The sequence below is a fragment of the Numida meleagris genome, chromosome 6 (genome assembly GCF_002078875.1).
Source record: "Numida meleagris isolate 19003 breed g44 Domestic line chromosome 6, NumMel1.0, whole genome shotgun sequence".
NCBI lineage: Eukaryota > Metazoa > Chordata > Aves > Galliformes > Numididae > Numida > Numida meleagris.
The window spans coordinates 48,960,001-48,986,739 of record NC_034414.1 but is presented as its reverse complement, the minus strand read 5'-3'; positions in this window follow the sequence as shown (position 1 = coordinate 48,986,739).

The window sequence follows — 26,739 nt, the reverse complement described above, 5'->3', positions numbered from 1 at the left end:
CAAAACTTCAACTCAATTTATCTATTTTAAAGATCATTATATTTTCTACTAGTGATTTCTACTTAGATTTGTAAGGCAAAAAATTAGCAATTAAAGAAGTGTTCCCGTATTGTAACTAAAACAAGTTTACTGCACCCTGGTTTAAACCAGGGGAATGTTCTTAGGGTGTGGGTGAAATGCCTTACAACTTCTTTAAAACACCTCATTAATGTGTGACACAACAGCAAGGCATTCTATGAGTTAACATGACATTAATTCTATAGAAGAGATAGGAATTGACTGTTTAATAGTTTCTGTTTAATGCTAGGCCACACAGACAAATGCCTCTGTGAATTATCTGGAGAGCTGTTAGGGAAGGAAAGATATTAACTGGTATGATGCAACGTGGGAGGGACATGTAAGAAAGGGAAAATGAAAGCGGAGTACAGAAAACCACAGCTGTAACCATCTGGTTGAAGAATTGATTTGAACTACTCATCACTGCAAAGTCTTACTTTATTGTTTGAAGCATGTTTAGGAGTACCACTGATTTAAAAACAAAAAAAAAAGAGTTATTAGTCTTTTATTATAAATTCTCAATTTATACTACTCTCTTTGTTGGCTCCTTGGAGAGAACATTGAATTGACTGGTTAAGCTCTAGGTTTGGGGTGTGGTGTTGTTTTTTTTCTATTTTGTTTTGTTATCACTCTTCTTTTAAACTCTTTATTTTCTTTATCTTCTTTTACTTTTTTTATTTCTTTTTATTTTTTCCTATCTTGCTTGTCAGATGTGATCAATGCAGAGATTTTGAAAGCTCCTATTCAAAAGTATCTTAAAGTTATCTAGCTTTTTTTTTTGTACAATTTAAGAAAAAGTTTCTATCTGCAGATAACAATTTATTTCAGAAGTTGAGTCTCTGTCTTCCAAGTATGTTTATATTTGGCAAAATTCTAAACAGCAAAGGAGTAACTCAATGTTTAAAACAATGTAACCGTATCCCAGTTGTGGAAAGGATTTGACACAGAGTCAGCAATTTAGGTCAAAGGAGAATCTCAGTGTCATGCAACTTATGTACCATCTTTAGAAAACAGTTCTATGTTTGTTGCATTCCTTTTGTTATTATTTTTTAATATAATTCTCATATTTTATCCAAAGAAGTACAATCAGAAATGTGGAGTTCTAATGTGGAGGAAAGGCCACAACTATTGGAAACTCGCTACTGTGTACTTCATAAAATAAGGATAAATTTTTATCACTGCTTTGAGAAAGGATGGAACAAAGTATGACACAAGTGTCAGCAGTCCCAGTAACTATGTTGTGCTCCTTTCAGGGATCCTGGAGATCAGAAGCTACAAATACGTGACAGAAGAAAACTGTCAGAAGTTCAGTTCTTGAACTGCTGCAGAGTTAAGATGATAAGTGAGTTTGTGTGGTAAAATGCCTTTCAACAAGCACCAGACCACCCTTCCTTATGATTGCAGGACTGTAGTGTACAGGCTATTCCAGGACTTTAGTTCTTTTAGTTCCCATTTTTAATCCAGATGGACTAGGGAAAGAAGGGGGGAGAAACACGATTCACCAACAATACCATAAACAAATCATGCAGAATAATGATGTAGGCTCTTCTCAGATGCATCACCCTGCTTCCTTTGATTCTAATAGTCCCATTAATGATGTTGCCATTGCTGTGTGATTTATTTAGTGGCATTGTGTCTGCAATTGAGCTGTGGGAAATGCAGCTTGCTATGATCTATACTAAGCTATACGGTTGAATACACCTGAATAGCATAGCCCTATGGAATCTGGAGGCAATGTGTTGTATCTTACATATCTTCTTCTGGAGAATTATAATACAATCTGATTTCATTTTTACCTGATTTTTCACCTATTAAAATGAGACATTTAAAAAGGGGGGAATTTGCAGCTGCTGGCTTCTCAGAAAAGATCAACTGTTTCTGTAATTAATATGGAAGATAACAATTTAAAATAATGAAGCACTCATATTATGTTTGAAGAAAGCATCTTGTTGCTATAATTAGAACTAGAATCAAATTGTTCTGATGGCAAACACCATTTATTGAACTCCATGAATGGAGCAGCTTCAGCAAGCAAATAACGCTAGTGGGAAAATACCAGAAACGAGAACTGAACATGGAAAAATGAGGCTGATTGGAAAATCCTACAGCTGAACTTTTCGAGGCTCCCTTCTCAAAGAATAACATACTCAGAGCATGCTTATGTTCCTGGCAGAGAACACGGAGCAATGACCAAGTCCTCACATCATCACAGATTTCACACAGTGGCATGAGGACAATGGACTTCTCAGGAGACTGCATTACATCCTTTCTGCGGCAGTACTGGTACAGAAGGTGAAAATTCATCTGTGTCATTTGCTATTGTTTCAGTCTGCCTTGGAGAGCTAAGACAACGAGCCTGCCCTCCCAGCTTGTTTCTTCCAACAATTTCTACTGTGTGCGTTTTCAAACATCGGCTGTTTACCACGTGAAAGCCTCATGTGAGAATCTGCATGTGGGCCCAATCCTGGCGTTCTGCTTCTGGTGGATTTGAGCTGTCAATTGGTGATTTCTCAAATCTTTATTTCAATGCTGAAGCTTGAAAATATTGTCATCAGGACATTGGGGTCACTCTAATTTGTTTTTCCTTGGGCTTTACTTTCTCTGTTGTGTTGCACTGTAGAGGACACAAGAGAGAGAAGTGCTATTCCTCTGCTGCTTCGACCTGCAAAATCTCTGATTATTTTGACAATGAATTTAAATTTCCCTGCTTTAGAGACAGGTGAGCATAGAGGTGGAATACATTTTGGGCCTGTGAACCTGACTGGGCTGTGTCGCTAGCTGAGGAATTACTGGACTAAAATGAAGTGTTCAACAACTGCTGGAGAGGAAAACACACAAAACAGAACAAAATATGTTGATACTGCTTCGTTGGTTTGGTTTCTGCTAAATAAAAACAGTGCCCTTGTCTGAGACTTATAATGAAGCTCATAGGATTTTATGGTGGAGCATATCTACCCCTATTGCTACTGCAATGTGGGGAATCTTCTCTCACTTCTCATGTCATGGGAGGCAGTGTGAGCAGGCATCCTTGTCCTCCTCCTCCAAATAAAACTGCCCTGGTAGGATGGGTTGTGCCCTTAGTACGCTTGGAACACATGGAGATCCATTGGAAAGTATGTTCGCTTAACCACCTGTGAAAATAGGCTTCTGTATGTTGTACTGACAGCTTGGCTGAGAGGAATCACTTCATTGCGAATTTGAAATAGCAGAAGGATTTTATTTATTAATCTCTTCGTGTGCTTTAAAAATAGTTTTTAGCATCATGTTTACTTTGTGCTTGAACATTGCAACCAACGGAGATTGTTCATTATTGGTAAACATTTGCTTGTATTAGCAAGAGCTTATGTATAGCAGTATTACAGCAGAGAAATACCTGCTTTGGTTTTAGAAGATTAGTCTAGTAATGCATTTTCTTTTCTTACCTGCACTTTCCACACACATCTTAGGAACTTCAACAGATTTTGGTATTTCTAAAAGGTTTAGAACATGTCATTTTTAATGAAATTTCTGCATGTCGCTATAATTTGGCTGTAAGTTTCGATTTTTCCTTGGGCACTTTGGCAGCTGATATAGTAAGAGCTCATTCAAAACAAAGCAGCAGCATTCCTAGAACTCCATCTTGTTAGGTGACACTGTCGCAGAGTCTGAAAGATACAATTGAAGACTGAAAGCCCAGCACATACGAGCAGGAGAAAAGTGCTTAAACCGTTGGGCAGAGCAAGTGTATTGCAACACTTATAGGTAAACAAACTAAACAGGTGGAAACTTCATTTTTGAAGCAGCTTTCCAGGTTCCTTGAGTGCAGAATTATTGTATGATTAGAGCTGATCATACGATAAACTTATCAGATCTCCCTTGTTTGTCTTTTGTCCTAAAATATTTGTAATGTAAGGTGGTAACAAAAGCCGAATTCCTCCTACTCCATCCAGATATTTATTTGCTAAATGGCCCTTGTCATCATGGTATCTGAATGCCTCTCACACACTAATGGATTGTATCCATAAACTCTCCAGTGAGAGCAGAGGAATATTAGCCCCATTTCTACAAATGGGAAAAAAGGTAGAAGTGATACTCTTGTCTATTCTCTGAGTGTATCTCAAAGGAATAACAGAAACTTCTTGAATTAGACTTCACACCTAGACAGGAACTCAGAAGGGAGCACTGTCACAACCATTGTTTTAAGGGACAAATAGCCTTCATTGTGCATAGGGTAGAAATGACTTTTCTGAGGTTATGCTGGAAATCTGTGACTGATGACAGAATAGAACCATGGTCCCTCGAGTACCATATTCAGTGAGGTTATGTTTCCAACTATAATTTCTATGTAACACTTATTTAGTTAATAACACGAAGTGGATTTATTTGTTTGCTTTTTTGTTTTGTTTTTGCTTTCTTTTTTTTTTTCCCTTATGTTTGTATCTTTAAATGCATTTCATGCTTCAGGTTCACTGTAGTTCAAGAAAGTCTAACATATATTTATAATGATCCTGGAGACAATATTCTTGTCCGTGATGTCTGAAGCAGAAAAAGCAGACTTTGATTTTCATAAGCTCTAATGACCCTCCTGGGCAGTTGGAAATGTACATTGTTTGAGATAATCAGACAAACCGATTCCATTATAGAAAGACGTATTGTTTTTATTTTATGTTTCACAAGCATTTTGTCTAATTGTTGCTGACATTTCCAACCATATTGAGAATTTTTTCAGGGGGAAAAGAAGGATTTTATCTCCATTAAAACTGGAAACAAACTGATGCTAACTGTTTTTATAAACTGAAAACATTAAAATAAAATGAAATGCATTAGAGCAATTAGGAAGAATTATAGCAAAGTCTGTCTCGCCTATATTGTTACTTGTGAAAAAGAAAAAAAAAGGACGTACCAAAGATTATCATTTTGCAGTATGAGTCTGCTGTTCTAAAAAAGCACCCTGAATGTTTTTCATTAAGATATTTAGCACAGGAAATCTGTTATTGTTTAACCCTTTCACACACCAAGGTACTGAAACATTTAAATGCTGAAATATAAATGCAGACACATTGTACACAACCATTTAGGATTCAATTATTCGGTATGTTCCCAGTTATTTTTATAGATACCGACATAAACTTTTTCTTGGGCTAAAATACCGTATAGTGTCTGTCGGCAGAGAAGTGCAGTGCCTTATTCAGTGGGAACGGTTTGAAGCTAGAGCTGTGAGATTCTCCAAGTTGTGCGCAATGATCCTTTTCTATGTCAAAGGATGATTCAGTCATTGTTATTAGCTGACCAGCATATTGTTGGTTAATCCTACAGAGTTTGTAAATCATGTTGAGAGCTTGATTCCAATGTTATTGTGGAGAAGAACTGTTTCTCATTTGTATTACATGGAGATGAATTCAATCTTAAAAAGTACAGACATTGATTTTTTTTTCCTTTATATTAGGGAGTTGCAAATCTAACACCTAGTTGAAAACAAGGGCAGTTTGACATATTTGGTTGCATCCTGCTGTACTTTGAATATAGCAGTCATGAGGAACCAAAGCAAGGTCCTGTTCCACATATAGCTGCAGCAGTGATTGGACTCAAAAAGGGACCTGATACCTGGCTTAAAAAAAAATAACATAAATAGTTAATTCTCATACAGTAGCCACAGGCTAAGTATTTCTGAAGTTCTTCTTGTCTACTGAGTTTTGTCCTGGTTGTTTGGATAATCTGGTCCCTCATCCTCCTTGGAGAACAGATCTTCTTACAAAAGCATGTCTTCTTGGTAAGGATCTTCCCTTGGTTTTCCACAGGTTTTCTAGGAGCAAATTTGCTAGATTTGCAGTGTGCTGCCTGCTCAAGTTTAGGGGCTACTGCTATGAATAGAGTAAATCTGCTAAAAAATCTATTGGTACTAATCACTGTTCTTAGCTGTTACACTGCCTGTCATATATATCCAAAATACTTTGTAGCTTCTGCAGTCAAATGCAGCTATTTGGAATGGACATAATCTGTGTGTCTTGAGAGCTTTGCCATGTACTCGTAAATCTTGTGAAAATTCTATACATCCGGGTTGCACAGGACACACCAGACTGAGAGATAATGCAACTGGAGAGATGTTAACACAGCCAGCTAAAAAATTAGTTTTTTAAAAAACAAAATCTAGGCTGACTGTGGTTTATTATTCTACTAGGAAAAAATGGAAATAAAGTAGTGTAATTTTAATCAGGCTTATTAATCTTGGTATCTACTCAAGTTATCTCAGAGACTTTTGACAACTGTAGTTCCAAGCCTTTGACAGTCTGTCAGGTTCCTCTATGGGGAGTTGCAGACGATAATTCCTTTATAAGTCGTGATAGATAATTTCTCGCAAGATATAACTGGGTGGGAGCACTTTCATTATGAGACATCTAAAAGATTTCCTTTTATTGTTTCTGAATAGGAATTGCAGAAAAAATATTCTACAAAATGTTTGACATTTTGAATTTATTTTCTTGATTTGTGAGAAAATCAAATGCAAGGATACTGCCTTATTATTTGGGAGGGATATTCAAGTTTTTGATAAACTGAACAGTGAAAAACTGAAAATTGGTCATGATTAATGAGAGTGTTACTGATCTTTTTCTCTATGTTAAAAAGAAACCCCAGAGTTTGAAAAGAGAAATAGCAGAATGTAAAACTACAAAAGTAAAAGGCTAATATTTTGTTCCGTGTTTTTGCTTTATGCCTCAGGAAATGTATTGCATACAAAACATAGTTAAAAAAGAAAAAGAAAAAGAAAAAGATTACTTCTTTGAAGACAGCAGACAACACAATTTTAGTAAATATAATATTTATAGGACCTTGCAATTAATTTACAAAAATTTTACATCAAAAATGTATGCTGATGATTTTAGTCTTTAGGGACGACAATTGTCTCCTCAGTCATGTTTTCATACACTAAAGGCAATTATTGTTGCTTCTAGCTGTAATAAAAAAATAACTGAAACAGATAGAAATGTCTTAGTAGAAATTGAGCTGAAACTCCCACTGTGGAAATAATCAGAAAATTAAAAGCTCTGCAATCTTGCAAATAACATTGCAACTTAATATTATTGGAACATAACATTATTATCTCTTTTTATAGAGGAAACAAACATAAATATGTTTTCAAACAACACTGATGTTATGGTTTCACTTTATTGGCTGACAGAAAGGGAAAAAAATGTAGAAAAACAATGAATTTTGGGTTGCATATCAACCAACCAACTGGGAATCTGTGAAAAATAATCAACAGTGGCAGGAGTATATTCCTGCCACTGTTCGGTCAGCATCTTCTCCACTGAACTGTCTCCACGACACCTATGAGACATGGCCCATCTGCCATCTGATAGGTTTTAAACTAAATGTTATTCATGTTTGGTTCACTTACTCTTCTATTAGCTACTGTTACCTTCACAGTCTGAGAAGGACAGTTAGAAACTCAGAGCAAGGAAGGCAAAAATTTTTTTTTCAATTTTGCGTTAATATTTTGTCTTCATATAATAAGATATGTAAAAATTTCCTTTTTTTTATCCTTATTTTGGATCTTGTGTGACTGATCAGCAACAGACCATAAAGTAGTCTCAAATAAAGAGAAATTAACATCACCTAACTTTTTTCTTCTTTGAGGGTAAACACACTTTGGGGTCTATTTCTGCTAGAAACAGACCTCTGAGATAGCTCACTAGCCACAATGGACAGTCTCCTGACCTTCTGGCTGTGTGAAACAGAGAAGTCGTACAGCAAACTGAATCCTCTGGTTCTCCACTGTATTTAGTAATTGCTCAGATCCTGGAGGGAAGTTACATCTCCTTTATGATGGTGTCACAAGATAAATTTCAGATTTGAGCCTCCCAGAATTGTACTGGTTGTGGCCTTTGTTGATGCTTCTAGCTTACAAGTTAATGCAAAGTGAATACTTATTTATGTCCTATCCTAAAAATTATTGGTAAATGTCATGGGTCATTTACTTCACCTGTGTCCCTAAAGAGAGAATGGCTTTAAAACAAGTCATAATTCTCCTTCCTGTCACCCATACAGACTTTAGGAGCAGAATCATATAAGCAAGTCTGGGAGGTGATAGGAACCAAGCTGAAATTCCACCTAGCCAACAAATCAAAGCCAGTCATTTTCTTTTCATATTGCACTAGAAGCATCTCATGATCCACAAAGATTTTTCAAAAGATAATCCAAAGGTGTGGATGATCGTACAAGTGCAAAGCGTCCATTGAGACCTCACTCAGTCAAAAGTCAGGCCTTACTGTTGGCTTTCCTCTCTGTTTCCTCTAAACAAAATACCTTAAATATCAATATGAATTTATATCCTACTAACAACAAACCAAGGGATGCTCCAACAGCAGCATCACAATGTCTTAAGAAATTAACTTCCTTTAGCTGGAATTTATCAGCCTCCAGTTGAACCAGTAGCTGAATGCACACATGCTTTTATTTTGCAGTTTGTGCTGGCTAGGTTTGTTCTACTGCTAGGAGGGACAGTGCACCCACATGGATATCTTATCTCAGCTTACAGGGTGTATCTTCTTGCACAAAGGTGGTAACTGCTAACTTGATTATTAGTGATCATAGGCACACTTTTCAATAATTAGATCAAAATCCCTCTTACAGTAATGTTCCCTTGAGAAGCATTGTCATTTTCTGAAGTGTTTTTGAGGGAAATAAAGGAAAACTAGGTATATATATATTTTTTACTTTTTATTTTATTTTATTTTATTGAAAACTCGGTATTTCTGAGAATCTCTAATACTCAGGGAGATTTCTTACATCAGGAAAGTTCAAATTAAAATCAGCAGTATAGTTCTAAACCTTCAACCTCTGGAGTGGGAGAACCTGGATTTGAGAGGAACATACTAATAAAGGAGAAAGAAAAGGTGCAGATAAGGTGCTGGTAAGAGACTCGTGGGCAATATGAGAAAAAAATAAAATCAGATGCAAGTAGCAAATGATGAAAATATAATAATGCCACCTTTGTCTGGACATCAACGTTTTTTGAAGGATATTGAAACCTACTCATAACACAAAGTCAGTTTGGGAATGGAAAGGAGTATCTTCTGTTCCAGGTGTAATTTCCCAGTAACTGGCAATACCTACAGGCATTGCTATCTAATATCTGACAGCATCTAGCATCTAAATATGATAGATAAGAGCCTAGCAGACAGGCAGGGGACTCCCTCCCTCTGTTTATTCATGTGAAATTGGGAGGAGAGAAAAACCTCCACAGGATTTCTGACCCCCTCTTTCAGCTCCACCCCTGTCAAAAGCTGAAACTAATGAGCTGGAAATAGGAAATGTGCAAAATACCTGACACTTCTCTATCTGAACTGCATTCCTTAGGAGTTGTTTTTTTTTATTACTAGATAAATGCTTTGACATGTGTATTTATGTGAAGTCTGAATGTGATTTAGATACCAACTACCTGCTGAGCTAAGAATATTTGCTTCCTACTTAAACCAATATGTTTATTTAAAGGATCTTTAAGTTTTAAAATGCCCTTGGCTTCCATCTCTGTAAATGGGTAACCTTTGTATGTGGAATGCATTGTGCACTCCATTTGTTATTAATATAAAGTAATATTTTCCTTTTGCTCTCCTCCATTCTTTCCTTTAGGAGCCCTTTTACTGTAGCAGACTCACGAAAAATGTGCATATGCATATGTGGAACAGGACAGAAAAGACTGATTCTTAGAGCTTCTTCTTAAGGATGATGTTCACCAATCTTGCTTAAATAGCAAACAAAGGGTCTTTGTTACTCTTGCAGATAATTATTTTGAGAGGTAGGACATTTCTTTTGTTCTGTGTTTTTGTGCAGAGCACAATGGGGCTAGAACTTGGGGGAGCAGCTTTGATGTAAAGAATAAATGGCAATGTACAGAATGCATGAGTTAGTTCGTGATTTTTATTTCATAAGGTCTCATAACTCAGATTTGTACTTTCAAGGTGAATTCCTTGACTCCATAATCCTTGGTTATTCATGTTTATCACAACTATCCTGTTGCTCAGCTGAAGTTCTCCTTAAATTTGAAGCAAAAAATGAATAAGAGTATGCGGATTTGTAACCAAATGCAAAGATTCTTTATATTTGCATTGAAATCTGAAGTACTATTTTCAGGTTCTCTGATCAGGAAACGTTTAGAAAGCAGCTAGCAGTTAGAAGGCATGGTCACATTTTCAAATTTCTAGTCAAAATCAGGGTACCTTTTAAATGAAAATTCATCTTGTAAATAAAACCATCAATATAATGTAGGCTAATCCCTTCTAGAATGAAGTCCTCTGAATGCAGATGCATATAACAGGGTATTTGGGTTCCTGTCAACAACATCACTGACACATGTGCTCTCAGGCTTTCACCTTCTAAGGCTTTCACCAGCAATCGACAATGCAAAGTTTTGAAGGCAATTACTCTTTCTTTTTAATTTGAGCCCACATTCAATTAAGTGGAGCCAAGTTGCTCACATCCTTTCAGCCAATTAGTCACAGGCTTAAGTTTTTGTTTTGTTTGTGCTTCTTTCCCTCTCCTCCCTGCCCCCTCCAGAGATATTCCTTCCTTGGATTCCCTAACGAACATAACCCAAACTGTCAAAACAAGTTTCTGGATGTTAAGGCTTCAGACAGCAAGCTCTAAGCACCAAATCCACAGCAAAGCAGGTGCACCCTTTGGAAAACGTGCAGTGTTTGGGGTTGGGATCTGTCCTTGTGGGCAAACCACGCAACAGCCTTGGGGTTACAGCAAGTGGCATAGCAGCGAGCGGGATCTTTGTGCAGAAGACACAGTGGCATTCACAGCTGAGCTGAATCGGATTGAAAAGGAACTGTCAAGTGCTGTGTGTGCCATAATTAACCTTTTTCAGGTTTCCTTCCCATCTTTTCACCAAGCGTCCTTGCAGGCTATTATGCCCTAAAGCCCATAATGATATAAAGCTGTGATGATAGAGCACTGACCTCTCCACTCGGCTCCGATCTGACCTGTAATATTTTGAGTAGTGGAGATCTGAGCATCTACTAATATTTTCATACCTCTGTGAGAAGGAAAAGGACTTATTTTTTGCATATTTCCACAAAAACAAACAAAAAACCCAACCTGTTAAATGACATTTCTTGAGGTAGAGTGGGGAGTTCCAGGGCTCATTTTTAATGTAACTGTTAATACAATAATTTATTGAAACTGTTCCCCTGTGGTGAAATAATGAAAAGTAACTGAAAAGAGCTGCAAGTACAACTTCTGAGTGAAAGATTATTTTAAAGTATTGCTCTCCTTGCGATAGCTTTAAATATTTGTGTAACGTAATATGTTGCCCTGAACAGAGTTATTAGTTATAAATACAGCTAGTGTAGTATGCCTGAATAATAGCCCTAAGGTTTTATGTACGAAGTCCACAGAAACAACATCACATTGAGCAGGACATTAGTAAGAGATATTCATTCCAAAGCAAATATTTCGCTGGTAATTAATCCATGAAGTGATTTGAAAGATTTAACACAGAGGGATTTAAAATAAATAAATAAGCAAAAAGAGGTGGGACAGGAGTCAATTTTAACTGTGGTTTTTGTTTGTTTGATTGGGTTTTATAGTAGAAAAATAAAAAGAAAACCTGAGTGACATAGCAAGATCCTTAGTCACATACGTGATTGTGAGCCACTAATTCCAATGAGACAAATCACGTACTCAAAGTTAGCCCAAGAACCTTGCCAAATCTGATCTAGAAAGCCCAAATGCTTTTAAAACTTAGGATATGGCTCAAAGGAACATTGTAAAAAAGGTTTTTCAAAGTGAACAAAAATACTAATCTGTCTATGGGGATTTTACCGCTGTTCATGAGGTAATAGTTAATAGTACTTGACTAAAAATCAGCATTTGCCATTATTGTCTAGAAGTTTGCACAAACTGTTTTTGAAAGTGCTGATCTATAGTAACAGCTTATCAGTTTTGTAAGAAATTCACTCTATGAATTCTTCTCTGTAAAACTGGTTCAGAAAAGCACTGCTGTAATCACGTCACTTTTCAAATCCCGCCCCTGTGTCCTCTCACTGCTGCATCAAATCAAACTAGTTCTTACCCTGAGCTCAAGCACACACTGAACTTCACAGAAGTGAGCAATCACACGCGTAGGGCTGTTCACATCCCCGTGGTTTTGCAGGTCCGGGGGCTAACTTTTCATTAGCTCTTGACCTCGCTTCATGGCTCACTCTGAACTATTCTCAGCAATCTTTCTTGTTCCCTGCATGCAGACCATCCAGCTCGCATTGCCTGGGAAAAACACCCTTACAAAATTCTTTCTTTGAACCCACTCCTAGCACGATCCCTGCATGAAACTGCTGGCTAATACTGCCTAAATAAATGGCTAGGAGCAATTCTGGTGTGAAGTCTTAGTTCCACTTAATTTACCAGGGCATCCACATCACTGTCACAAAGATTTTATTCTCAGTCATGTTGTTTTGTGTATGTCTATTTTAATTCTTCTGCCCTCCTCCCCCCCCCCCCCCAATCTCACTTCTTTTATTTCTAATTGTTTTTACACTCATTTATTATTTCTAGATGCATTCAGCATGGCTGAAGCTGTCTGTATTAAGTCCCTTCTTGTCTTCCTCTTTCCCTGATGGATTTAATCATAAATAGCTATTTCAGAGAATATTTTCCCTAAGAAATGCACATGTCTAAGGATAACTTTGTGGGTTTTGATAAAGGGACATTGCTGCGAGCTGTAAAGGCTTCATGAAATCAGGAGGGCTGACAGCAAAGTCCTTTGTTTTATAGCAAATATCTAAGACCACATAACTGATATATGGCTGGCTTCACATATGGCTTGTCTTTCTTGCCAAATCTACTGGAAGACAAGAAGACTGATCCAAGAGTTATTTTTTGCATGTGTTTGGAAGTCCTGATTGCAGATTCCTCCTACGGTAGGGGTACACTATTTCAGTATCAGCATTATTGCACCATGCTGAGATTTTACATCTTTAACCCTATGCGCCTTGGCTGGCTTTAGAACAGTAATTATTTAAAATTAAAAATAAAAAAATGGAGGAAAAGAAAAAATGAGCTACGTAAAACTGCTAGAAGTGTTTATCTCGCTCTTACTATTCGGGATAAAATTTCCATTCATTAAAAAATGGACTGAGATTCCACTGCAGTCCCTGCAGGCCTGTTAAAGATGACAAAGTAATTTGATTTTACTCTCTTTACACTGGATGTGTTGCAACTTTCAGTGCTTTGCCTTCCCACCTGACCCCACAAGCACACCTTCTGGATCCATCACTGGGAGATAGGGGGGATCTGTGGGACACTAATTCCCACTGACAGCTCCCATTCTGCGTACGGGAGGCTGCTCCCATTGTTCCTGGAAGCACTTCTCTGTATTATCCACACTGCAATAGCTGTTCACTGCTTCTCCATGTCTGGACTGCATGATGATAATTTGGGAGACAAAGTGGATCTGTGATGTTTGTTGGTATGTTTTTTTTAATTTATTTTTCTCCTGACTTTTTTTGTTTTCAGTTTCATTTTTGTTTTACTGTGCCAGCATTGTTGAGTGAGGTTTCTTAATGTAATCTTGGTAGCAATTGTTCTGAGGCTGTCATGCCAAAGTATGAGGTGTGAGAAAGAAAAAAGAAAATATGTGATCCAACAAATAACATAGAAATGTAAAAAAAATCCAAAGAATAATAACTTATTCTTTACAGTCAGACTCAAAGGCAAAGTTTGATGCATTTGCATCCTTTTGTCTTTGCTGTTGCATGAATGTGGGACAGACTTGATTAGAGTTTTCAAGGTTTTTCCTTGAACTGGTGAAATCTCACTGATGTAATCTCCTCAGCCACCATTTAAAAAGCATCCTACATAAGTCCAGGGTTCCTTTAATGCTGAACACTCCTCTGAGCTCCTGCCTATTGGAATGACTATCCAGATGAAAGCACAACATATGTATATATTGCCTCCTTTCACTGATGGAAAAGTGAGATTTGTCCTGTGTCATATGAGGATCCTTCTAGTTCCCAGAAGTCATCTACTCTAATGCCTGTACAGTTGTCCTTCAGGAATTGACACAGACACATTGTGTAACTGACAATTTCAGAGTATTTCTTTGCTATTGATTTTGTACTAACACGGGATAAGAAAGAGGTAAGAAACACACGAATATTAAGAATGGTGCTTGTCTGCCCATCTGGGGAGTGAAAGCATCAAAACCTTTTATGACCACTTATGTCATATGTGTTTGAAGGCACACATCATTCTAGTTTCTGCTTTCATAAACAGACAGAGCTCCTACAGCATAACCTAAAGACTTCACACAACCAGTGCAAAAGGCCACAACATTAGCAGCAGAGCAGGATGCAGAAGTCCAGAGTCCAAAGTGCTTTTCATCAAATTTAACCAAGGGTAACCACAGAATTATAAATGAAAGGGGAGATTTATTTTATTCTTTTTAATGGAGAAAGCTATAAAAGAAAAGAAGCACACATAGGAGAAGAAATTGAAAGATAGTGAAGCTGACACTAACTGCTATCACATGTGAACAGGAGCAGCAGGAAACGCAGAAGACACTTAATGTCAACTGCTGTGGAAAAAGAAAACTACAGCCATTCTTGAAGAGGAGGACATACAGCTATACTTGGCAACTGCTGTGAGAATTGCTAATATGTGTAGCTGGCTGAGACAAGAATGAACCATCTTGTTGGCACCTTTTCTGTCAGGAAGGCAATAGAAGCCAATATAAAATGGATTAAGAGGGCTTAAATTACAAAAAAAAAAAAAAAAAAGAAGAAAAAAAAGAAAAAGAAACAGCCAGCAACACGGTACAAGCTCTTTAAAAACAGAGAAACAATAATTCAGAGACATTAATTAAAATTTCTCATTTAAAGACAGGAGTCTCAGTGGAAGAGTAAAGGACTAAGACTCGTGACTACACAGCCCGGAAGACAGTAAAACCCACACAGTGCTTTTTCAGACAAGGTACCTGGATCTCTGTTGTCACCTCTTTCTCCTGGAGAAGTAGTTAGTTACTTCCTTGCCAGCTGAAAACAGCTCTGTCCAGAAGATGTTTTTTCTGCACACTGGCTGCTTAGGAAGGACAGACCACTCTCCTGAGATTACCTTGTACATTATTTATTAATTGTACTTATTGGTAAAGAATTTGACCTGGAGTTTCAAGCAAAGGTGGGAATGGGACTCACAATGAAACAAGGTTCTTGGGATAGAGGGAACAATGCTGTGTGCAGATAAAATAAATTTTTACCTCAGTCTTGAAAGGCAAAGTTGCTGCATTTGATGAAATACACCTATGAGTTCTTGATAAAGATATCAGCCACCCTTATTAAATTCATATATCCTAAAGATGTATATTGCCTATCTCTTCCCAAGCACTGATATTGAAAAAAAATGGTCACTACCTCACCAAAGAAACTTGTTGCAAAGAACTTGCACTAAATAAGAACAGGTGGATAGTACGTACTTATGTTCTCAAAGGAACTTGTGCTTGATACTACCTACCAGATTCTCCCTCCCCAAATATCAGTTATGGCTGTATTTTTAGAGGATGACGCTTATTTCATTTGCTTAGAATTGGAATAAGTAAACTGATATCACATTGTCACAATTCTTCCCCTCCCCCCCTCCACCCCCTTTAATTTGAATGCCTTATAAAGTATTACATGTTATAGTTCATTAGGTTCTCATTGATTGGACATTTACTAGCTTCCTAAGCCTGTTTCATTGTTCTGCTGCTGTGCTTTCGCCATTTGGTATTCGGCACTCTGCATAATGAATAAATTACTGTTGAGCAAACGGACATCACCATATGGGGGTAATTTGTACTTTGACAGAAGGACAGAGCTCCTGGACTGGTCCTAAAGGGAAGCTCTGCAGTTTTTAAAAATCCCTCTAATTTTTCCAATTATTTACTTTCTAAAGGCCTTTCCCATCCCCAGTGTATGCAATAGGAACTTTGAAAAGCAGTAAACTGGAGACCAGGCATAAAAATTCTAATTTTAATTGCAGGATTTGTACGTACACAGATTAACATCTTCATGGCTAAGGATATTTGTGTGCATTCTGGAATAATATGATTATGTGGAGTATTTTAAATTTTAGGAACTTCATGTTCCTTGCATACTGTCAGAGAATATGGGAAATAAATTTTGGAAGCAATCTAAATTTATCATTGTCAGGGGCAAGTAGCTGTTATCTGGTCATGCAGTCATACATCTTTTCCATGAGAGATAATAATAGAATAATCATAAAAACTAAAATAATTGATATATGCTGGTGTTTATCTAGAAACAAAATGTACTCCACTGCAGACAGTTATAATGCAAACTGCTTTTTTTATGGGAAAAAAAAATTACCTTAAAAAATGTGGAAGGAATACTGTGGTCAAGATCAACATTCATAGCCCAGCCCTGGAAAAGATCACACATAGTGTGTCTAAGTGAACATCTTCCTTTCATTCACCCATTGCTCACTTTGTCAGGCCCCTTGAAACTGCCTATTCAGTCCCTATTAGGCTTGTTTGAGTTCTAAAATAGTTCTTGCAGAAAGAGAATTTAGCAATATTTTAAATGAAAATTTTCTCCTATCAATTTCTAAACTTGTTTGACATGCCTTTTCTTACTCAAAGTGTCTTTGTTTCATGTAGTTCTGACACTGGCATACTGAGGTTAAAAATAGTGAGCTCAAATATCCACGCTGCTATATATTGACAAAGTTTTCAAACCAGCAACTTCATGACATCAGAGAGATATATTTTTGAGGAAAATCTCTTTTACCTATAGGATTATCTCATCTTTTCATCTACGGAACTCAGCATGCTAAAAATAGCTTTCTGTTTTCCTTTGTGACTTTCCTCCAGGCTGGAAGTGAGTCCCAAGCTTCTACTCACTTAGTGGCATTCCACAAGGTCTCATGTGCAGCCAGCCTCCCATCATGAGGTGAGAGGCCATACCCTTTCTTGAAAACACAATTGGTAAAACTCAGACTCCAGTCTTTGCTTTAGGAATACTTTTTGCCTAATTTTGATTTATGAGTCTCAACACAGTTACTCAAAAGGAGAAAATGCCTCTGAAGAGTGAAGTCATGCATTCATCCCTTAAGTTCTTTGCACCTCATTTAGATCAGCTGCCCCATCCAAAAAGAAATATCTGTGCAAGCCATTTATTTCTTTTTTCCCCTTACCACCACCCAGACCACCTGCAACACAATATTGGCACAGCAGATCTGTGCAAGCAATTGCTTTAGTTCTTATTGTAAGCAAGAAGAAATTCTCAGAAATTAGGAATTGAAGTGTTTAATTGCCATCTTTTAAACATGGGATAATCCAGATTGACCCCAAATGTTAATACCACTGGAGCACGATCAGAGAGAGCAAAGCAAGCAACCCATATTCATATCCATAAGCTCTTGGTGTAATCCACTGCATAGTGAAACAGAATCTATTCAAGACTGACATAAATGGCAGCGGGGAAAAGAAAGGAATACATATTTCCAGCCAGACTGGCCACTCTCCAGGAATTTAGTAGCTGATGTTCTGTGGCTAATACCTTATTTAGTATCCTTTGCTTATTCAAAAACACTGGTAATTATTTCTGTTTCATGATTCTGACTGAATTTTCTTCCCAGGTTTAAAAAGCTTTAAAAAGGACAGTAAATAGGAGGAGAAGTACAGAAGACGGCCTGGGAGGCATAGAGTCCTATGGGAGTGCTCTTGATCCAAATTCATTGTCAGTTTATTTTCTAAGTCATTCTTCCAAAGACCTCTCATTTGGTGGCTAATGCAATTAAGAGCCAGCTCTGTAGTTTAACAGCCTCAATCAGTGCTATGGATATTGAAGTCATAGGCTGTAATGGATCGATAAAACTGTACTGGTGACCACTGTCAACTCTGAGAGGTTGTTCGTGAGCATTCTGGTCAGAAACAAAGAGTAAGTTACCAGCAGTCTGAAGAACACAACTACAGTTACCTTGGAAATCATTAAGAGTTTTATCTGCATTCAGAGCTGCTCCCTTTCTCTCTTTAAATACCAAAGCAAACCTCACTGAAAATATTTGAACTTTTGTTTTCTTCTTCTTCTTCTTTTTTTTTTTTTTATGGTATAGTCTTTTCTGTTAAGGATGGAGGGAAATTGAAAAATTTGATGGTTTCTCTAAAATATCTTTTAAGTAAAAAAAAGACCTGATATAACTTTATGGATACAATTTCTGTAGCTTTTCAGATACCTATATTTCATAATGTGAAATGTTCTTTTACATGCCTTGCATATCTGTGTGGAGTTCAAATCTCATGTAATCCTTATTTACTGGGAGTAAGAAAGGTGTAACTGACTCAGCTCTTGGCTTTTGGACACATCAAGCTAAGTTTTTATACAAAAGTGCAAGCCTTGTTAGTTATAACGAGGTGCTAAAATGTGAAGATGCTCTGTTGTGTCATTTCTGGGTACCTCATAGAAGGTACAAGTACAAAACAGAGGAATAAGCAGGGCCAATATCATTTATAAAAGATTAAATCAGAGTGTGAATTGCAAAGGCGTTGTGAATAAATTAAAAGATGAAGTATGAGAGCTGAATTTGGGAGACAGGTCGCCCACAATGAACAGGTCTCCCCCATACAGCCTTATCACATACTTTAAGACTCTGATGCAGCTGTCTGCATTAATATATTCTTCACTTGAAGGATAGAAATTTAAAATTAAAGCAATATCCCTGGTCTCTAATACTCAGAAATAATAATAATAAGAAAAACCAAACCTCATGTCTGATTCTTTCAATTGCTTGCTGCTGGAGTAGTTCTTATTATCTTAAAGTACTGTTTAGAAAGATGTTGATGGATTTTTCTAAGAAAGGTCTGCACACAAAGGAAATATCTGATTTTTGGGGGTGTGGTCTCAGAATTTCTCGATTCTTGTGTTCTTTCATATTAATATTTGGCTTTATTTCTGCGATCTTGCAGATATTGATTATTAATCAGTCACAGCTCTCTCCGCTCAGTTACTGGGAACATTATAAATGAAAACAACATAAGATGCTGCTTACTTAAAACGACCGCACTCCCACACCACAACTGTCTTTAAATTCTAATTTAAATTTAAATCAAACATTCAAGTAATACTAAGCTTTTCATCGTCTCTGCAATTTGTTCATATCACTCATTCCTGCCCCAAATTTTTCTATCTAGTAAACATAAATCTTAACAATTTACAGACCAGAATGGAAATTTTTAAGTTACTGTGATGGGACACTCTTCCAGTCATGTTATTCTGCATGGAAGATCAGTGCCTACTGATACAAAATTCTTTGTGACACCATTCTTTTTAGATAATCATAATTTGTGTCTGGGCTGGTGGAATAGAAGGCATTACTTTTCCAACTAGTGACATTTTATATTAGAAGATAGTTTAATCCTCAAAGTTCATATCCAAAATTCTCCAAAATGCGAGAACGTTAAGGTTGGGAACTATCTTTTATATTTATGGGCAATGGGCACGATCTTACCTGAATGAAACTCCATGACATACCTTCAATAAGAACGTGAAGACTCCATTATCAGTTCACGTGTTATGATGATACAGAATGCATTTAGCTGTATATAGCCTTATATAGCTGTTTTTAAATTAGAAGACATATTGGATGTAGTGGTGAATCTAGCATCTGCTTGAACCGAGCAACTTTGCTTGCCATGAGGCAAGATTTATATAATTTTAATTCAAGTACCAACTCTGTCATTTGAAGAGAGCATATTTCAGGAAGAGGAAGATTATTGGTGTCTTACTGAGACACTGAGAATTCTGGACAAGCTAGTAATTATATTTTTAATGGAATTTCCTATTTTGTTGAAATGAAATATATAATTTAAGTTGCAAATTATGAGTAAACAATTAATTATCATAGAAGTATGAATACACCAACATAACTCTTAGACATGCAGTGGTTTTCATAGAGAATCTGTGATTTTGGTTTCACTTGGTGCAACAAACCCAGATCAGACTAGATAATAAAAAACATGGTCTTCTGAAGTGGCCCATTTCTCTCTTAAAGATTGTTCAGCCTTGTATCAAAGATTGTTATCAATTCACGCATTCTTCCAAAGGCAGAATGGGTGACTTTGACTTAGTCAAAGACTGGACTGTATTAACTGAAGCTCTCACAAGTACCTCTTCTGTAGCAAACTCTACATTTTAGGGTCAGGGGTGAACTCTTATTTGAGTAGGAGGAAAATTGTTAATGAAATTTTGCTCAGTGAGCTGTGTCATCCTTTATTCTTGCTGTGCTCCAGGCAGGTCCACACTGTCAAATATCAGAAGAGGCTGGAAATGAGTGACACATGTCTTCAAGACCAGAAATGACAGTGACCTTCCAGCTCCTTTTGCAAAGGAGCAGGGGTGTTGTACACAGCTATTAAGACCAGAAATGAACTCTGACATTTTAAGACTGTTCTGTTTGGATTTTCACTGCTTCTTATGGCGGGGGTTCAAACTCTATTCTTAGTTTTCCCAGCACACACTCACAGCAGTCCATTCCAGGACACAAACCCAGATTTATCTTGGACTTGGTGAGGGCAGAATTTGCCTGGTCAGCTTCATCATTTGGATTGCTACATGTGCTGAATACTCAAATGGAAGTGATGCTTCCACAACCTCAGGAGAGAAGGAGTTGCCATTTTATCACCATGTTTCAGATCAGAGACCATCGGTTTATTGCCCTGCTTTTTCCTCCTCACGCACAATTTTGTCTTTTTTTTTCCATGACAGTTTAATTTTTCAGTACTGCACTCAATTTTGCATAATATGATTCATATGGAAATGAAGAGACATTTAATGGAGACTCCAGGCACTGCAAACGAGTAGGGATAGGAGGAAGAGGGTAAAGCATATATCGCTGATCATTTTCATTGAAAGAGAGGTAGAAGTGGATGGATCTCCCCTATCTTTAGAGGGTGGTTTATGAAACACCTGCAGAAGTTGACCAGAAGGGAAGACAGCTAGAACAGTCCAGGAGTAATTTATTTTTTTACATAAAACAAGGCTGAAACGAAATGAAATGTTTCTAATTTAGAAGCCTTGCATGAGCTATTGTTGGTTTGCATTGCAGCCCCCATCAATTTATGTTTTTCAGTTGGACTTAGAATAGGGGTAGGCTTTTCTGCATGAACACCACAGCAGTTACCCTTGTCCTGATTACATTAAAAATGATACTACTGCAGAAAGATGTGTATGAAGCTGTATCTACAGAGCTCCTAGAATCTGAAAACTAGTGGGAAATATAGCAACTCATCCGTGAAGATACAAATGAAACCATGAGGCAGTGAGGGTATAATGACCATTTGTTTCCTTATGGTTTCTCTGGCAGTAACTCTGATATCAGCTTACTAACCACTCAAAATTTCTGTACCCCAATTTTCCCTCTGGAGGAATCCCTTGGAGCATAATGGGGAGGTGGGCAATATTGGAAGCTCCAGACTTCGCACCAATGCCTGTATCCTGAACAAACTACTCGGGCCCACCTTGTCTAGTGTGGCTGGAGCCTATTGAAGCATTCAGCACAACCCTTTAGGGAAGGAAAGCAACTCCTGTCCTAAGGTACAAAATATTCAAGAAGATCCTATGCTGAGAAGCCTCCATAAAGATTGCAGCTTGTCATGACTGCCCTCTGATGAGAAAAAAAGAGCAGGAGACAACAGGAGCATAGGAAAGAATGGTGCAGGAACATTTCCTGAACTTAAAAGATGGTACTCTACTAGAAAGTACCAATTAGTGTGCCACTGTGCCCTGTGTTTATCCCTCGGGTGGCTTGGTTGTGCAGTAGGTGTATGTAAAGTGCCCCAAAGTGGGTAACCCTCACATCAACAAAGTCTAGGAGGAACTTAATAGCAATATAAATTCAGCCTCAGTGAATATAGCAGCCCGTGACTTACTGCAGAGTGCAGAATTCTGCTACACAGCAACATTTCTTTGCTGAGGAAAAAAACAGAGAGAGCTCCAGTGCTTCTACTGTCAGAGATGGATCTTTGGCATAGTATTTTCCAAGGAAATGCTTGAGGTTGGAACTTTCTTTTCCCTGTTGTTTGCCAGAAACCAGACATGTCAGTTTTTCAGTGTTTAAAATCAGGGATATATGAGATAAAAATGGGATCCTGGTGACCGAGGGGACCACAAGGCAATGCAAAGCAGTTTGGCATCTGGAAGGGCACTGTTTTAAGATCAATAAAGTTGTGTGTGGGATGTCCACTTGATCTTCTGGTTGAACTTGGGTTACAGTGCATTTTAGTTGTTTCAAACACACAAGATGCAGAACGGCATTTGGTTTTTGAAGTGTGCTGTTAGAAAAATAAAACTCTAATGAGTAAAATACAGCATTTTCTCATTTTTATTTGACCTATAAAGTGCCAGATCTATCATATAATACATTATTTAATATCAACAGTTATCTAATTATCTACCCAAATAATGTATATGCATAGACACCACCTGAGAAGCTGATGTCTGCCTACAGAATTAAATGGCCCTGGAGTATTCTCCATCCTCTTCTGGAAAGCAAACCTTTTCCTGATTCTACATCTCGAAGCCACAGGATGAAGTCCAAAAGGCAACATGACAGGACTATGATGCCTGAGATTCACCCTTGCAAATCAGCATTGATTACTACATATATGTACTAAAGCAAATTTATGTTGATCTTTTTTGTCCGTTTACACCAATTAACATTAATATATGTGATAATACAAGTGATCTCGATATGTTACTCATCTTTTATTGTGAGATCTGGGTTTTTTTTTTCAGTTTTCAGTAAGGATGTATTTCCTTTGTGGTATTTCTTGTTTAAAGACACAAACCTACTGCTATTTCAAAAGAAAAAAATATGTTTATTTGAATTAGGATGATAACTAAAACAAAGATTTCATGCAGCAGAATGGTACAAAAAACAAAGGCAGCAGCAAAAATATTTTAAACATTCTGAAAATAAAAGAAAATGAAAAGTTTAACTTTCAAAAGGTCTCTTGGAAAATACTTTTTCTTTAATAAGCTGATAGTGTGAATTGCAAATTATAAATTTCAATTTTAATTTTTATCCAAGTAGCATATTTTTAAAAGTAAACTTATGTTCTGTTGATTTCTTCTTTTGTATTTGGCAATATTGAAAACAGATGCTCTATTAAACATGACCAAAGGAAAGTTGTAACATAAATAAAATAGTAACCTAATTAAAGTGTATCTATCTTTTAAAATGTTGATAAACTTAGTGGAGTCTGACTGTGAAAAAGATCCAAAATCTTTCATGGAAGGAAGGGGTGATAAGATTCCCCAAATGGTCATTTTCTAATGTATCAAACATATCTGATTGGTGTGCAGTAAATAAGTGGAACCAAATTAAGCATGTGTTAAATTTAATTTTAGTGAAAGGGGCTGAAACGAACTTTTTTTTTTTCAACAGACTTCATCATTCTTACATACACTGAATGCTTGCTGCAGCATTTATAATTTGGTGTGTTCCTTAACCATGGTTTGGTATTTCAGAGAGTTCATTTTCTCTGAGAGAGCTTGAGAACAGAAGAGAAGGAACTCAGTTCTCACATATTTTCACTGGTATGCCTTTTTTTTTCTGTGTACCACGTATTTTCACTTCTCAAAGTCACCATGCAAGATGATAGTTGCTGCCCTTGAAGAAATTAGTGTTCGTTGCTTTACTTTTGCTGTTAAACTGGCACTTTGTCATTTCAGCTCATCATATTATGCATGTAGTAATGTGACATGCTTAACTGCTAGCTTCAAACTGAACATTTAATGTGAGATACACCTACAGTTGTTTTTTTTTTGTTATTATTTCAGGGAGCTGCAGTTAGACCTCAGAGCATCTTTCTTTTCTGGAAAGATAAAGGCCAGGACCTGCATTTTTTTTTGACATGGACAGTTTTGTTTTTGCATGTTCTGAATATATCAAAATGTTAATGACAGGAAGCCATCCCACTGTAAGTGTTTTAACAAAATAAAAGGTCACTGTGGACTTTCATATGTGTGTGAGCATGTGTGTCTGTGTGTGCTTTCATTTATGTTTCTATGCTAAATATTGTCAAGTATGTTACAGAGGTCATTTGTGATTAACAGAAGCACTGCTCAGGGATTTACAGAGTCCTCAAATTCCGGTCCGTGAATATGCCAAAGAATCTACCAATTTTTTGAATGCCTTACACAAAAATTTGTTTTTTTCTACTTTCTTTCTTTCCTTGCAACAAGTTTTCACTAAGTTTCAAATATGTTCAGCAGTGTGCTGATCCAGAGTTATTTTAATCACACTGAAAAATAACGAGTGTCTATTAAATTATTTTTTGTTAAAAGGTAATAATGGGAAAACAAATCTTCTCCCCCAAAATTGGTTGTGGTGAAGGCTCACCTACTTACGGAACTTCTCAGCACACTGCTGTAGTGAATCATCGAGAAATTGTTGAGAAGTTCCAGCACCAGAACACAGCAAAGAGCATCCGTAGGGACAGGTGTGCATTAGTTTCACAGTGACTGAAAATTTAGGTCTCTCTAAATCAAAAGCTGATTCCTACATAGGTTTGTGTTTGTAACTTGGATAAGTATCTGCAGCTGGCTGTATTGCTTAATGGAAGAACGTTATGAAAAAAGAATTAAGGCATCGGAATATTATAAAAACTCTGTAATAGGAAACTAGAGTTGTTGTAAAAGTCTATAATATTGTTCTTGCAATCACCACTGTTGTCTCTTTAATCCTGCAACAACAATCACAGTCCATGAAAGACATCCATACTCTGTTAAACACAAATTACCAGGCATGTGCAGTTTCATGAACTGAGTGTGAGATTTTCTTCATACTTACTCTAATCCAGCTATGTCTCTGCACCTTGCACCTGCAGCAGTCTCACCTCATCTCCCTTCTTCTGGGAGCATTTTACAGATGAGGATCACCATGTCCTCTCCCTCACCATACAAACCTCCCTTATCAACGATGTCTTCGTTCATTCAGAGCAGTACTAATTGAGAGATCTGGTTACAAGATACTAGCTGTTAGGGATCTCTCAAGCTAATAAGGGGTGACAATGAAAGAGAAAAAACACAGATTCACACATTGACTCTGGTCCAGGACCCAGCTGAAGCTGTCTTTCTTTTGATGGTTAGAAGAAACAAGAATGGCTAAGGAGTTTATGGCTCTTTCAGCTCTCCCTGTTAATCTTTTGAGAAAAAGGATAAGGAGTAATTACAGCGAGGTTACTTTAGAATCAGGAAGGGAGTCCCTCAGCACTTGTAAACTGTTTGAATTGCTTTTTTTTTGTCAGTCATTTACAATTGACCATATCTGGCTGAGGTTCCAAGCACAGCTTTATGTATTTACCTGGGTAAATGTATTTCATTTACTTTAAAAGTAGTTGTGGATTATAACCCCCTCATGCCTATTTCTTAAATCAAATGTAATGCTTTAGATGTAGATTTAACACTTTTGAGTTATTCCCACCCCCTACAATCATGTTTGATTTGATTAATCAAGGTTGAACAGTAGGCTAATACTGGAAGCTCTTTTAAGTAAAATAGTTTCTATATTAATGAGATCCAGTCCAGTTCAACTTAAAAAAAGAACAATTTTTTTTTTTTTAGAGGGAAATGTCCTTTCTCCTGTTATTAAAATGAATGAGAGCAGTGAGATGATTTTTTAAGACTTTTTTTCTTCTTCCAGCCTAATTGACTTGGATTTTGCTCATCTATGGTAGGTTATGTTTTCTCATTGTAGAAGCTTTTTCCTGCTAAAATCATTCCCTTCACTAATGAGATCCATCCTGATATGACAGGAAGACAGCTCTTAAAACACCCACCGTTTTCTCCCATTCATTTGAATAGCAGCAAAGGGACATATTTAAAGTAATTTTTATCAGTGAGATTGGGCTGAATCTCATTAATAAAGAAATGATTTTACTCAAAAGAGCCTTCACAGTTGAGCTATAACTCAGATTAGTAAGATCTAGCCTGATTATAACTTTATAAGACATTGTACTTCTGCCATTCAAAGCATGCATCAGCTATGTAGAGACCATTGATTCTGCAAAAGCTGTTTCAGAAGGGCGGGTATGAAAGGTGAGAAAGGTGTCTGGAGGTGTCTTTCTTGTTATTTCATGAACTTGGAAAGTGAATTCTTCCTTTTGTATATTAAGATTGGTTTTCACTATATGTATTTTTATTTTGCAGAGCATGAGAGGGTTGGATAAGTGGAAGTGTGCTAGAACACTGCTGTTTGACTTCGCCAGACATTTACATAAGCTCTACTCAAGTACACTCTTCTCTCTAGCTTTATCTCACAAACAGTACAAAACATATTGCTTGTCAAAGGTCAGTCAAAGAAAGAATGTCTGACATTTTTGTTTCAAAATGCTTTTGAATTTTTTTGTGTTGGTGGGAAAATAAGAAATAATTGATGAATTAGAAGAAAAGTCCTCTCAGCAAAGAGAAAATCCATGGAGAATTGCTTGAGCTGTTAGTGGGCTAAATAGTTCTGACACAGATACGTACTGGAATTGGAGGTGAAACAGTTGGCTTTTGTTTCACAAAGAAAAAATTAAATGGTCACCATAGTTTTTTTTTTTCTTTTAAGTTTGCAATTTATCAAAAATGATCCTTCATTCCTATCTCCTTTTTCCCATACTATTTATATAACGGATAGTTAGCAAAGAGTTGAAGACTTTTGGTTGTT